Below are 13,956 nucleotides of genomic sequence, written 5' to 3'. Positions count from 1 at the left end.
GCAGAGGCTGGAGAAAATACACCGCATTAATCTGCTGCTGGGGCCGAGTTTGTGAGCCGGCTTTACTTCTGGACTTTACTTCAGCACGACTGCAGTGCACTCAAGGACACGCTGGGAAATAACTCCACACGAGTGGCACTCAGACGACCAAAGCTTCCAATAACGACTCCCAAAGTCCTCCTCCCTCCCTCGGCGGCAAATTATCTCCTCTGCACATACCTGTATAAGCCACACATTATATCAGGGGAGTTGTGATCCCTGCAGGTGGCTCGGTTGGTATTTTTCTAATATATTATGCTGCAGGATGACCTGAGCCAAGGGCAGACCTAATAAAGCTGCATTTCCAGTCTATTTGCATACATGAAAACATACAGTGAAGCGCTACACATTTAGATTTTAGGCATCGTGAATTTATTCTCCAGCATGTGCATAAACATACGTCTTTGCTCATATAGATTTCTCTTACCAATTAAAGCAGTTATTTTCACCAATTGAGATCACCTTCAGCTACATTCTCACACTTAGAATTCATTAAAACTTTATTATTAATAATAACAATAAATTACTGCTTTAAGAGAGTGGTAGGCGCTACCGTCTATATATCTATATAAACAGGAGCTGCAGCTTCTCTCTGGAGTCATTTTAAAAGTGGTGCAGCCCATTAAGAGGAGCCGTTTGCTCAGTCATTACCATCTCAGTTAGAACAAGGAGTCCTGCAGCAGATGGTCCGACCGCCCCCACAGAGATCGGTCAGCTATATTACCCAAGATGCTTCAAATCACCAACCTACCTGCTAAGTTTCTTAGAATTTAATGGTACAGAAGACGTCCTTATTTTAAAGCTTTTCCCTCTTTACTGCACTTTGAGTAAAAAGCAGATGTTTTTTGTTTTGAAGGCACATCTCAGGCGTCCTTTGGAGGCGTCAAATTAATAAAACATTACGAACTCTGCGTTTTTTAACCTCAGTGTTGTGAAGCAGTGTATTTTAACCCAAACTGTGACCGTTTTCTTAACCCTAACCACCACACAGTTTACCAGGGAGTGGAAGTGAAAGTAAACACGGATCCATTCTGGGGCCTTTATTGTTTCTGTTACATCTGCTCCCTCTTCACCACATTTTGAGCACTTCTAAGGACATTTTTGTTCACCGCTATGCAGACGACATACAGTTATATATCTCTAACTCTTTGTTTCCAAGCTACAGGGTTTGCACAGGTCCTTAAACTCTATTAACAGTTAGTTTGCTGATAACTGTTTCCAATTTAATGAAGAGAAAACAGGCCTTGTTTGTGCCCCTTGCTATATTTACTAAAACGTCTATCGGGAAAGTGACTCAGGTTTCACTTTAGAGATTCACATTAAATCTCTGGTTTGCTTTTTCTTTTTTTTTACTTATGTATCTTTTACTTATGTATTGCATGTATAGAAATAGGATTATTCTAATTCCTTTTTCACTTTTCTCACCATTTTCAGAACAACCTAAGCTGCTCTGTGCTGCAGATACAAGATTTTAAAAACCCAGAAGCTCCTGTGACTGCAATCAACTCTCAAAATTAAGCATCGGAAAGATAAAAATGATATGCTTTCCATTATATGTGACAGCTTAGCCTTCGCAGAGTTAACACTTTTAACAAGTGAGGTTCAAAATTAAATGTAAATATAACCAGAGTTGCACTTCAGAATGTAACGCAAAGTGTTTTAGCACTTAGCCAAAGTTACAGCCACAGAGGGGACCTTAAAATCGGACTTATCGCCTATAATCTGTCCTGGAGCTCCTCTCCTTCACGCTTGCCCTCTCTCCATGTTAAATTCATGGCGCCGGGGCACCGCAGCCGGAGGTTCTAACACTGCAGAGAGCCCTGCTCATTTAAAAACCAAGAGGTCTAAATGTCAGGGCAACATAATGTCAGAACACTAATCGTACAAGCAGCCTAATATGTATTCCCTGTGAGCCTCGGTGCTGAGAATGTGTTTCTTCCTCTTCTCTCTCGGTGTAATTACTGATGTCGCCTTGTGTAGAAACTCTGCGCTCTGAAGACGCCTGCTGGCCTGCAGCTGCTCCTCGGCCCCGTCCTCAAAGACACCACATGCGCAAGAAGATTGCTTTTAAATCAGACTTCTGAGCCAAAAAAAGCAGCACTCACATATGAAAGAGAGGGCACTACACCGCCACTCATGTAGACACATTCACACGGAGCATTCACCGGCTAAACTTGAAAACCCAGCTTTTCCTCCGTTTTACTGCCCCTCAGGCACACTGAGATACAAATCAGAACTTTTCTGACAGCCATAACAACAACTTTTATGATACCCGAAGAAAAAGACTCCTTCTTAGCATGATTTACAACACTGCACCGAATGCCCATTGCAGCAGGTGGCTAGCTTGTTTGCATTTATATACTTATGTGCAGACGGGGCTCTCACAGCTGTCGAGTACGTACACGAGTGTCATTCGCATTCATCATACAGGTGCGATGGATGGAGGGAAAGATTGCATATTTTGGTTGTAAGAAATCCACTTTGGTCGAGTGGATAAACACTTTTTCTTGTCTGAAAATAAGTTTTAATTAACAGACACAACACATGGTTAAAAGCAGCCTTAGGTTAGGGCACAATTGACACAAGTACAGATTTAAGATGTAAGACTGTAAGACTGAAGCTTTAGTTTAAGTTTGGCTTTAGCAACAACAAAAAACTGATACACTGGCAGAGGAAACAAGCACAAAGGCCCTACGAGGTACATGGTGACATCTGGGAATAGTACGAACCGAACTTTCTGGTAGAGAATGATCCACAATTTTTCTTAGAAATGATGAGTAAAAGTACTGGGAGACATTTACATGTGCAGGATCTTCTGTGAGGTCACTGAACAAGCCTCCAACAGCCATTAACTGTTGACCTCAGCCGGCACGAGCGCTCAGATTGGCATCTTCCATTTTCTCTTTGCCCTCCCACTCATTACTCCTCCAATCACTCGCTCTGTTTGAAATTACACTCACATTAAAGGTTCCCTGTAAAGCTTCAGGTGTAGTACGACTCTGCCCGCCTGGCTTTCAGTTCTTTCTGCCGCCCGTCGCTCTTTTACCACCGCTTATTTTATCTGATGCTCAGAACATTGTCCGTCTCTTTCATGCCCCCCGACTCAATTTTCTCTCCACTTTTACTTTGTCACATAAAAACACTTGATTCCTCTTCATTTTAAAGTAACTCCATTTCCCTGGTTTGTTTTTTTTTTTTTCCCATTTCACTCATTATTTCCACCAAATTAAAAAGAAAATGGACCCCGTATGACTGCAGCACTCCAGAGTGACAAAATTAAGTGGTTTCTGATCTGACACATTCCCACTGTGCCATCACTTCAGCAGGTTTATGCTTGGGCTATTCCGGGCTATGAAAGCAAGTTGTTAACACAATATTTACATTCAGTTATGGAGCAACATGATCTTTGATTTCAACGCCAAGATCTACCCAGTTTTTCTTCTCCGTTTTCGCTCTCTACCAACTCCTGTTGTAATTTAACTCGTTAGCTGTGAAATACTCCATTTTGCTCGCAAATAATCAATTAGTCATTACTATATAAAAAACAAACAAACAATATTTTATAGAACTGCAATGGACTGGCGACCCGTTCGGGGTCTCCTCCATTTATCCATCCATGTTCTGTTCTCCATACAACAAGAAAAACTGAAGATGGATGACACCAACGCCATCAGCAATATCAGGCGTTGCCGTCCTAAAACATGCGCGGCACGATTCGACAATACCGTACAAACAAAGGAAGACTACGGCTGTCCCAAAGTCTGAATGCTAGAACATCACTCTCTGCCCCAGCGATCCACGCTGATGTCCTGGTGAGCAGTCTGAGGTGGAAGGTGATCTTCAGCGAGAATAGTTCCCAACAACTAGCAAATGCTGGTTTTTTTCTGCCCATTCCCACCTTCTGATTGTGTCAGTCTGCTCTTTGGCACATGGCAGGGAGTGTTTTCAGAGGGTATTCACAGAGTAAATATTGCTTTCTGTTTCACAAAATGTTCTATAACCTATGTATGTATTATTGTAGGGTCTACCGTACAATATAAAGCGTCTTGAGGCGACTGTTGTTGTGATTTGGTGCCGTAGAAATGAAATTGAATTCAATTCAACTGAATTATTATGCAAGCGATGAGAACAAACCAAAGCACTACAGCTTTAGTTAAACAGCAACAAACAGTTCATCATGCATCAGCTGGTACCCTCACTACTGGAAGCCACTTTGCAACCTGCCTCAACCCATGGTGGTGTCACTGACCTGTACTCCGCTTTGTACTGTTAGCATACTTGTTATTAATCTCCGGCTCTTTTGCACAGCATGTCTTTTATCCTGTCTTCCTTCTCTCACCCCAAACGGTCGCGGCAGATGGCCCCGCCCCTCCCTGACCCTGGTTCTGCCGGATGTTTCTTCCCACTGTCGCCAAAGTGCTTGCTCGTAGGGGGTCATATGATTGTTGGGTTTTTCTCTGTATGTTTTATTGTAGGGTCTACCTTACAATACAAAGCGCTTGAGGTGACTGCTGTTCTGATTTGGCGCTGTACAAATAAAACCGAATTGAATTGAAATTGAAAAGACATAATTACTACAGGTAGAAATCTTCTCTCGACTGACATGGTTCTGACTGAACTGCTTTAGAAATGTTTTGGAGAGATGAGCCTCGACATATAAAGCTCCCAAAATTATCAGCCTTCTTTATTCAAACAAACTTGAGAAGACTGAGAACAGTCTGCAAAGAAAAACAACTGTTCACACAGAAAAAAGGATCTTTTCATAGTGCCAGTGTTATTCATCAAAACCCCTTTTTATCGATGGAAATCAGATCCGCCAATGGTGAGGTTACTGTCACCCATTATTATAGAGGGACACGCTGCACATTAGTCTTAAATTTTTCATATTTACTCACATGCCTATGTAATCAGTTGAAGTATTGCACTACAGAAAGGCAACGAGCAGCAACCGGATTAGAAAAGAAAAGCGGTACATCGTTGAGTTTCTGGTTAATAAAAGCAAACCAGCTCCATGAAAACCACCAGCTCACGCACCGTTGCAACAAGTTGGCCGATGATTGCGCTCTCGTGTTCGTTGCCAGTGAATGTGACTGGACGTTTCGATGGCCGTCATATGCCGATTTAGACGACACACTGCATGGTTTTATCTGCCATACATCAGCATTAAATTGATCAGAATGCTCTTTATTTATACCTGCCGCAGCAATTCCAAGCAAAGCACAGACTCTCCACAAGTCTAAGCTGCCATTAAACGTTCACTCCAGGGACGCAGCCATGAAACAACAGCACAAGTGCACGCAAGTCTGCTGTTACCGAGTGCCTGAGTACAAACTGTGCAACCTTGTACGCATTTGGCTGCCACAGAGGAATATAAATTATGCCGCTAACGAGACTGAAGCGTCTTCTGACTTCTTCACGGCCGAAACAGAGCGAGTCTCATTCAGCCTTAAAAGCATCAAAGGTTCCCGACAGCGCTGGTGGCGCGATGAGTCAGTTTGTTGACTTGTAATTAGGCGACTCGTGTCAGAGAGCCTCTGCGAGTTCATTATGCATCCAGCGTGCCATTTGTTTGAATCGTTCTGAACTGCATCTTCATGCAATTATGTTCTTTCAGAGACATGATGACCTGACATTGACTGTTTGACTGAGCAACGAGACGCCTTTCAGTAAGTCAGTAGTTTGTGTGTCTTTGTGTTTATGAACGTGAGATCAGCAGCAGGTGAAAAGATGTTCAACTGCAGATGTTCAAGGACTAAAAACTCCGTGACCATGTTAATCTGTTATTTCTGCAAAGAACATGGTTTGTATTTACGGCAGCAGTGAGGGCGTGGGGCATGCAAGAAAGAAGGTGCTTTTTAAATGAATAGACGACATTATTATTCACTTTGTGATGCAATAATCAATTCCCCCTCCAACGTGGACTCTGAGTAAACTCTAAATACAACCTTGGACTGCAGAGTGTAGCGTCTGATCTGCTCTGGAGCCTCAGCACGCTCAGAGTAAGGACAAAAGTTTCCACCTGCTGCAGGTTCTGGTTAGAGCGGCACTCCAGCTCAGAGCAGAACAAACACCAGTCCAAGGTGGAGCTCAAAGTCTGTCCAAATGTGAATGACATCAACGATCAATCTCCTCCTACATCGTCTGATCACGGCAACGATGCTAAAAGTTATTAGGCGACAGCAGTGAGAGCAAACAACTTTGTTAGGGTTTATGTAACGGACAACCTGACCTCACAACTACTGGCTGATTTTGGGCTCTTGCAGCAGATGGCCGTCCCTCCCTGCAGGAGGTTTCTTCCTCTTAAAAGGGAGTTTTCCTTCCCACTCTTTGCTTTGTATTACTGGAGGATGTTGCTGTTGCTATTCTGCATTTTATGAACAGAACTGAACTGGATTTTTGAAGGGTTTAAAACTGTTGATGTCACTTTAGTTAATCAGCGCTGTTCAAAGGGGTGAGAATGGTGATCATGAACGAGTCGTTGAAACCAGGCGAACTCTAGTATGCCTGCAGACACGACAACTTTAACACTCTCAGTCTATTCATGCATGCCACAGTGACTCAAAACCCCAGTTTTTCCAAGACCTCATCCCAGAGAAACAAATGAATGTCAACACAGTCAAATATTCTGCTCAATGTTAGGGGCACAAAGTCGATTTACACAATGTTCCTGTGTTGACTGGATTGCTGGATTGTAGGTATAGACTGGAAGACAACAGCCGGTTACTTGCTTCAGTTTGAATCCCCATCATATTTGTTTTCTCCTCCAAGAGCCTCAGAAACAAAGCAGGAGGTGCTGATGTGCACTGATAGTATACACAGCACACATAAGGCTCTGCAGTGCATCGTCTACATGTGGGAAACATGTCAGCATTCGTTTTAAATTTCAATAGAACAGTGGCAGTATAATGTCCTCGTAAGTGGATATCAGGCCCTTGTAGAGCAAAATTTAGTATTTTGTTCTAGACAACCCAAAACGTGATGTCCACATATGCGGACGCCAGGTCCTGGGAGGTTAAACCAGTTAAACCCCCGCGGAGGGTTCACATCACCGCGGTGTCTGCTGCTCTGCGTCGCCTCGATCCTCCACTTTGCAGAGACGAACACCTGGACACCATCGCAGGTCCATGAACCCTGTTTAAGGCGCAGCAGCCGAAGCCGAAGCATCAAAGAATCAGAGTTTGAACTCTGGCTGAACTCGGCCATATCTGGTTATCTTTGTCACTTTGCTAAAAAGCCATAGAAACATGACTGTAAAACAACTCAATTTACTGTGAGATCTCAGCTTTTGTCCACAACACTGAAAAAGGGTCAATTATGCACTTGCTGAAATAACAGTTTTTAAAATTAAAAGCTGAAGTCAGAAGCATTTTTCAGGAAATATTCGAGTAAATGTGAGCAGGAAAGTGCACTTACTTGTCTTCAGCCTGAGCTACAGTGCAGAAATCGAGTATTATGGTGAACATGAAAGGCTCATTTGCAGTCTGCAGAAATAAAATTAGTGAAATCCAAATGATTGACCAGGCTGTTATAGTTCCATTATCTTAATGATTGTTTTCTTTCTTTAATTTGTTTTGAGGAGTGTGTCTGCATGAACATGATGAAAGTTGAAGAAATCAGGTCACATAGGAAGCAGCAGCAGCAGCACACACACACTCACTCACACACACACACACGCACGCGCACACACACACGCACCTAAACACACTGAAATGTCTCTCCTGAAATTAGACCAAAAAAAGAACCAAAAGACAAATATCTGATTTTAATTCAGACTCTCTGAATCCCATGTGCCTCGCACGCCTCTCCTCTCTTTATTCCCCCACTCTTTCGGACGGTCTCTCGCCCTCACACACGCCGCCGTCTGCACTTCCTCCTTCATGAACCACACGCACAAATAGCCGGCTGACGCGATGCATTCAGCTGGCGACGGTCCAGCCAGCTGCCTCGCTAGAGTTCACCCGCTTTATCCGCTTTTTGCCAACAGCGAAAATTACAGCAATAGCGTGTGAAATTTTCATATAAATGAGCAACAGTACGGAGCCGACCGTGCCACCGCAACGCTGCGACACCATTTTCACAACGCCCTCAGAGCTCTGAATAGTTACAGCCACTATGTGGGAGAAACTCACAAAATTAAAGTCTGAGTTTGAGACTTTTTGTTTGTTTGGATTTTTGTTTTTTTAAAGGATGTAAATAAACAGCAACAGGTAAAGCTATCAATCTGTGCAGAACTCCCAGTCCTCGCTCTCCCCCTGGCCTCCTACTCTTCCTCCTCCTCCAAACAATATCTCCTAATAAGGTGTCAACAAACCAGCAACACTGTGAATTTCACGGCTGAACTCTGATTGGGTCAAAGGCATCTGTTACTGCTCACTGAGAGAGAGAAAGCAAGAGAATGACACACACGAGGATGAAAGTCACCCGCTGCCTTTAAGGGTCTCCACGGCCAATCATCTGCCTCCATGTCCTCCCAGCATCCTCCTCTGTCACACCAATGCTCTGCATGTCCTCCCTCACTATAACCATGGATCTTCTATGAGGTCTTCCCCTTTTCCTCCTGCCTGGCAGCTCCATCTTCATCATCCTTAGTCTGATATGTTCACTCTCCCTCCTCTGCACATGCTCAGACCATCTCAGCCTCGCCTCCATCCTGCTCCATTCCAATTAAAATCTTAACATCGACCTCATTTCTGTTTTTCAGAGCCACCGTCGCCATTCTACATCACGTGTCGCCATTCTTACTACGTCAAAAAACCCTCCCTTTGCTTTCATCGTCAGTAGATTTCCGCAGTCGCCTGCAGTTTAAAACTAGTCTGCAAACACAGTCAAGCAGCAAAAACACAAACCACTCAAAGAAAAACAATAGTAAGAGGAGCATTAGTTAGTGGTAAATTATTAGATTAAACTCATTAAAAACGTGGCCAACATCTAAGTTACTGAAGTCTGTTTAAAATAAGGAGCAACCTCTGCGGCTGAAAATGAAACGTGTATGGAAGCGCCAAAAGCTGCAGTTCCTCTAATGTCCACTTGAGGCATTGCTACAGTGGCATCACCCGCTGGTTGCGGGTGTCTTGTTTCGGAGCCGCGAGTTGAGCGCTTACAGCAGGTGTGACGAGGCAGGGCAGGGCGGGACTTTGTCTAATAACTTGTGGTTGACACTCAACAGCCAGTTACTGTGGGATTTTATAATTTCCCAAATAACCCTCAGATAATGTTGAATGACTGAGACTTTATTTTTATTCATTATGACCCAAAATGAGCGACTGAGTACGTAAATGGAGACTTCCAGAGGACTGAAAGTCTTTGAGCATCTACAGCTGTCGACATCTGGTGGCCGGTTTCTGACCTGGAAGCTACATTTTTACTCATTTTATTTTGAAATAAACAGATAAAATAATCTTTTTTTCCCCATATTGTGATCAGTACATGCTGATCATGCCACAGGTCACATGACGTTTTATTTATTTATCAGCAATATGTTTCTTAAATCAGCAGTTGTATCTGTGCTCCTTTGAAACACTTAAATGAATCATCGGTCGCGCAGGGTATTAACACCTCTTATATTACTAATGTTGCGTCTGATAAATTAAGACTTCATTTCCTTCTAAACTAATTGTATAATTGTGCAGCTTCCCAGCAAATCTCCTCTTCCCCGAAGGGGAGGAACATGCTGGAAAGCATTTTCTCCATCCCCTCCGACCATCTGCCTCCATCGGTGCGTCTGCCGCCTCCTCGTGCAAAGAGGATCTTTTGCTTTCTCAGTCACAGGGTTTTTCTTTCTGGCTTTAACAGAGAGAATAAACATGTTGGACGGGATTTTTCCCATCAGCTTTTCATTCCTTCCACCATCTGCCACAAGACTGCAGCCATGTCTCTCGCGCACACACACACACACACACACACACACACACACACACACACACACACACACACACACACACTAATGGTTTTGTATTATGGTGCTGTGTGCACTCATTTATATTCATCGGTTCTCTCTCGCTCTCTTCTACATCACCTGACCTTATTAGGGATCATAATTTTTGGACCCGACCCGGTCATTAGAGCATTTAGGATTCAGTCCTCTTTACTGTAACCTGAGAGTTTTGAAGGCGCCACAGTAAACCCACCCCAGCTCTCGGTCCAGGCATTTGCCCAGAGGTCCACACAAGATACCCCCAAAAAATGAACAAGCAAAATGTACAAGAGTCCAAAATATCAACAGACTGCACTTCTCCCTCTAATTCCCCCAGACTCAGTCGCTCACACAAGACAACAGTCCCCAGTGTGACAGCACTGCAGTGTCAACTTCAGCCAGTTTTGGTTCTTCTAATTTACTGTTGCTAGGAAAAGCTCTTTGGAAGGGAAACTCCAAACATTTCCAAAGCAGACGGGGTGGACGAACAGGACGAACAGCTGGACTGATGGACTCTGGGTTTCTACATCAGAGGATCATCAGGAGCCAGCAGGAGGTAATAAATGAAGGACCTTCCTGGTGTGTGTTTGTGATTTGGGACATGTGCGTTGCAAAGTTGTGTCAAATATACTTTTTAAAATTCTAAAACATCAAACACCTCCTCTGCCTGTCTGATTATTTGGCTACAGGCCATGAGCCAGTTAAAAATCTTCAAATGACTGCCCAGAGAAGCGTGCAGGAAAAGCTGATGTCCATTAGTCCAAATCCGTCCACTCCTCCATCGCTCCTGAGATCCATTCAGGGACCACAAACAGTTGAACAGGCGCTCAGCACTGACATCACATATACAGATAGACAGACGTCAGTAATGACAGGCTTTATTGGAATCCGCACCAAATTCTGCTGTTTCTCTGTTCTTAATAAAGAAGACATTTCTTCTTTTGCCTAAATAGTGATGAAACCACAGAAATGTTGACCCTGCGATGACCTGTATCCAGTGACACTCAGGCCAGTTAATGGGCTTCAAATGAATTTCCATCCTAACATTACTGAGAGGAGAAACATGGAATCTAAAGACTTGATCTGAAATTCAGTCAAATAACAGTGATGCGAGGCAGGCGGGTTCCAAGACGAACAGATGCAGAACATCTCATCTAGTACCAGAACTTGAAGAATAGCAGAAGATTACGGGCATTGTACGGCGAGTCGATAACTGACAGGCAGATAGAGGCTGGAAGTGGCATTTAATGCACCTACACCTACTCCTCTCTCTGCACACAAAAGACGGGAAACAAACGTTGGTGTGGGAGGTTTGGAGCCAAGGCGAGCGGCTCGGCGTTCAGATGGCACACTCGGGCCGAGCTGCCAACAAAACAATCAGAGGCCTCAGAGAGCGAGCTCAGTGTATGCAACATGCACAATGAAGAGCATAAATGAGAGAGGCTGGGAGCTAACGCCTCCACTGACCTCCTCGGGTTAGGGTTAGTGTTAAACAGCTCTCGAGGTAAACGTGCTAGGCGGTTTCTGTTATGACTGTCGTATTATTTTCTCATCACCACCGGCCAGTGCTCGGCTGTGTCCCTGCCCTCCCATCTCCTCTTCTTCATCACTCTGAGGATTACGTTATTAGCTGCCTTGAACTCCTTCATGGTGGAGCAGCACTGGGTGATGGGGGAGGTTTGTTTAGGTGCATTCACTCCTCTCTGAGCCAGAGGGAGAATCTAATGCATGAAGCTGTCTCCCGGTGGCAAGCGCCGAGCCATAAAAATGGCATAACACTCATCTGAACTCCTCCTCCTCCTGAACGCTTCATGGCTTCGCATTTATCTCGTTAAGCCGCAGCCAGCTGGTAAAGCTGTGAAAGGTCCGGGCCATCTCTCCGAGTGAAGATGCGTCAACGCCACTCAAGTCTTCATCCGTCACCGAGTCACGCTGGTGTCCATCTGGACTCCAGTTAATCCCGTCAGAAAGTCACTGCTGCAACTTTCACACATCAATCTTCAAACAAACAACAGACCAAAGTACACACTCCAAAATAACGTATTTAGGACAGTGAGAACTACGAATAGTTAGGTAGCATCAGGATTTACCATAAATATGAACTCTGCAAAGACGCAAAGACAATAAAAGCGAAAATAAATGTCTGTAAGTTATTTTATAGTTTTTCACTTATTTGAACTTAAAACTCTTAATAACAAATTTACAAAATTAGACAACTGATGGGTTTTTGGTGTAGCGTTTAAACTTAAACCTTTTGAGTTACCTTCAGGACTGGTATATCATAGCGGCAAAGCATTCATTAACTGGCCGAGGTAAACAGGTAACACTTAACCCTGCATTCTTTTTAACGATCACCGGGGGGCGACACCAGTAGCTGCAAAAAGACTTTGGTCCTGTAAAAGTCCATGGGAATAATGCTCGCTTTGCTGAGCTCAGTTCTCAGATGAGTTTATGGCAACTTGTGTTTGACAAGTCGTTAGCCAATGAGCTAACGGCTTTACAGTCAGATCCACCTCTAAGTTGTCACATCTGGTTTCAAAACACAACCAAGCTCACCTATATAACGGGATGAGAGCGAGTTAGTAGCCCATTAGGGGCTCAAAGTAAAGCCACTGCTACTGACTCATGAACTGCGAGCTGAGCTGGCCCAACTAGGAGATGACCCTGGACATCCTTGAGGACCAACTGGACCTCCAAAGCATCCATGTGTGACCGTTTCCACCGCTCATCTTTGTGTCCTTAAACATGACTTTTCACACATACGAAAATTAATATTTTCCACTTTTGAAGAACTGCAAGAAGAAAAGATGGGCGGAGTGAAGAACCTGAACCTGTACGAGGAGCCGTGTCTGCTGTTTGGAGGCTTCTTTGTTACAAAACGTGAGATCAGCAGAGATCTCATTTCAACTGATTTAACTGATTTATTCATTCCATATCACTGGTTTATTTCCCAATCCTCTCACCCCCCAAAGAGATTGGGCACTAAGAGAAATCAGTCTGTAATCCTACAAAAAAAATCTGTGAAAAGAAAATGTTTTATTGTTCTTCTGCTTCTTTTATCTGGAAATGTGCAACCTAATCCGGGTCCAGATTGCAAATGCTTAAGTACTCCTTGTGATTTTAAAACTCGAGCAGGTCTTGGTATCACTCATTTAAATGTCAGAAGTCTTCTTCCCAAACTTGATTTTGTGAAAATTTGGATGAAAGAGTTAGATACTGATATTCTTATATTATCAGAAACCTGGCTTACTAAATCAATTACTGACAAAGACATTGCAATAACGGGCTATAATCTTTTCCGTTGCGACCGCCCCAGAAAGGGTGGCGGTGTTGCAATTTATATAAAAAGCAAATTCCATGTTACTGTCGATTCATCAGTATCTGTTTGTAAACAGTTTGAACTTCTTGCCCTCAAGCTCCAACTTTTCAAGGGCTATTTTATTACCATTGTGGGCTGTTATAGACCCCCCTCAGCTAGTAGTGAGGCTTTAGTTTCACTTAGTGAAAAACATTCTACTTTAGATTTTAATGAAATTGTGCTGGCTGGAGATTTCAACTGGGACTGATTGTCCTCTGCCTGAGACAGTTTTAAATCCATGTGTGATTCATATAATCTCACACAACTAATTTACAGCACAACTCATCCAAATCTTAAATGCCCAGAAAAGTCATCACTTATTGATTTATTTTTAACTAATATGCCGTGTAAATATTCTCACACTGGGGTTTTCGCAAATGATATCAGTGACCACTGTGTGGTAGCTGTAGTCAGACAATCAAAGCTCCCAAAATCAAGGCCACAAATAGCTTTTAAACGAGATTTTAAGCATTTCTGTGAGCAAGCTTTCTTTCATGATTTATGGGACTATAACTGGAGTAGAATCTACCTGATAACTGATCTTGAGTTGGCATGGAATTATTTTTATGATACGTTTATCAAAATTATAAATAAACATGCCCCCATCTGCAATTTTAGAGTAAAATGCAAAAACAACCCTTGGTTT

At 43.3% G+C, this 13,956-nt stretch overlaps 1 protein-coding gene across 7 annotated transcripts in view; it reads right to left on the bottom strand.

Moving 5' to 3' along the window:
* myo6a (myosin VIa) overlaps window positions 1–13,956 on the bottom strand; it is a 157,095-nt gene that overhangs the window by 80,360 nt on the left and 62,779 nt on the right. The gene's annotated exons all lie outside the window — the stretch shown is intronic.

Source organism: Maylandia zebra, linkage group LG15, assembly GCF_041146795.1.
Source record: "Maylandia zebra isolate NMK-2024a linkage group LG15, Mzebra_GT3a, whole genome shotgun sequence".
NCBI lineage: Eukaryota > Metazoa > Chordata > Actinopteri > Cichliformes > Cichlidae > Maylandia > Maylandia zebra.
Note: the sequence above shows the minus strand (reverse complement) of the source record. Positions and strands in the feature narration are given on the sequence as shown.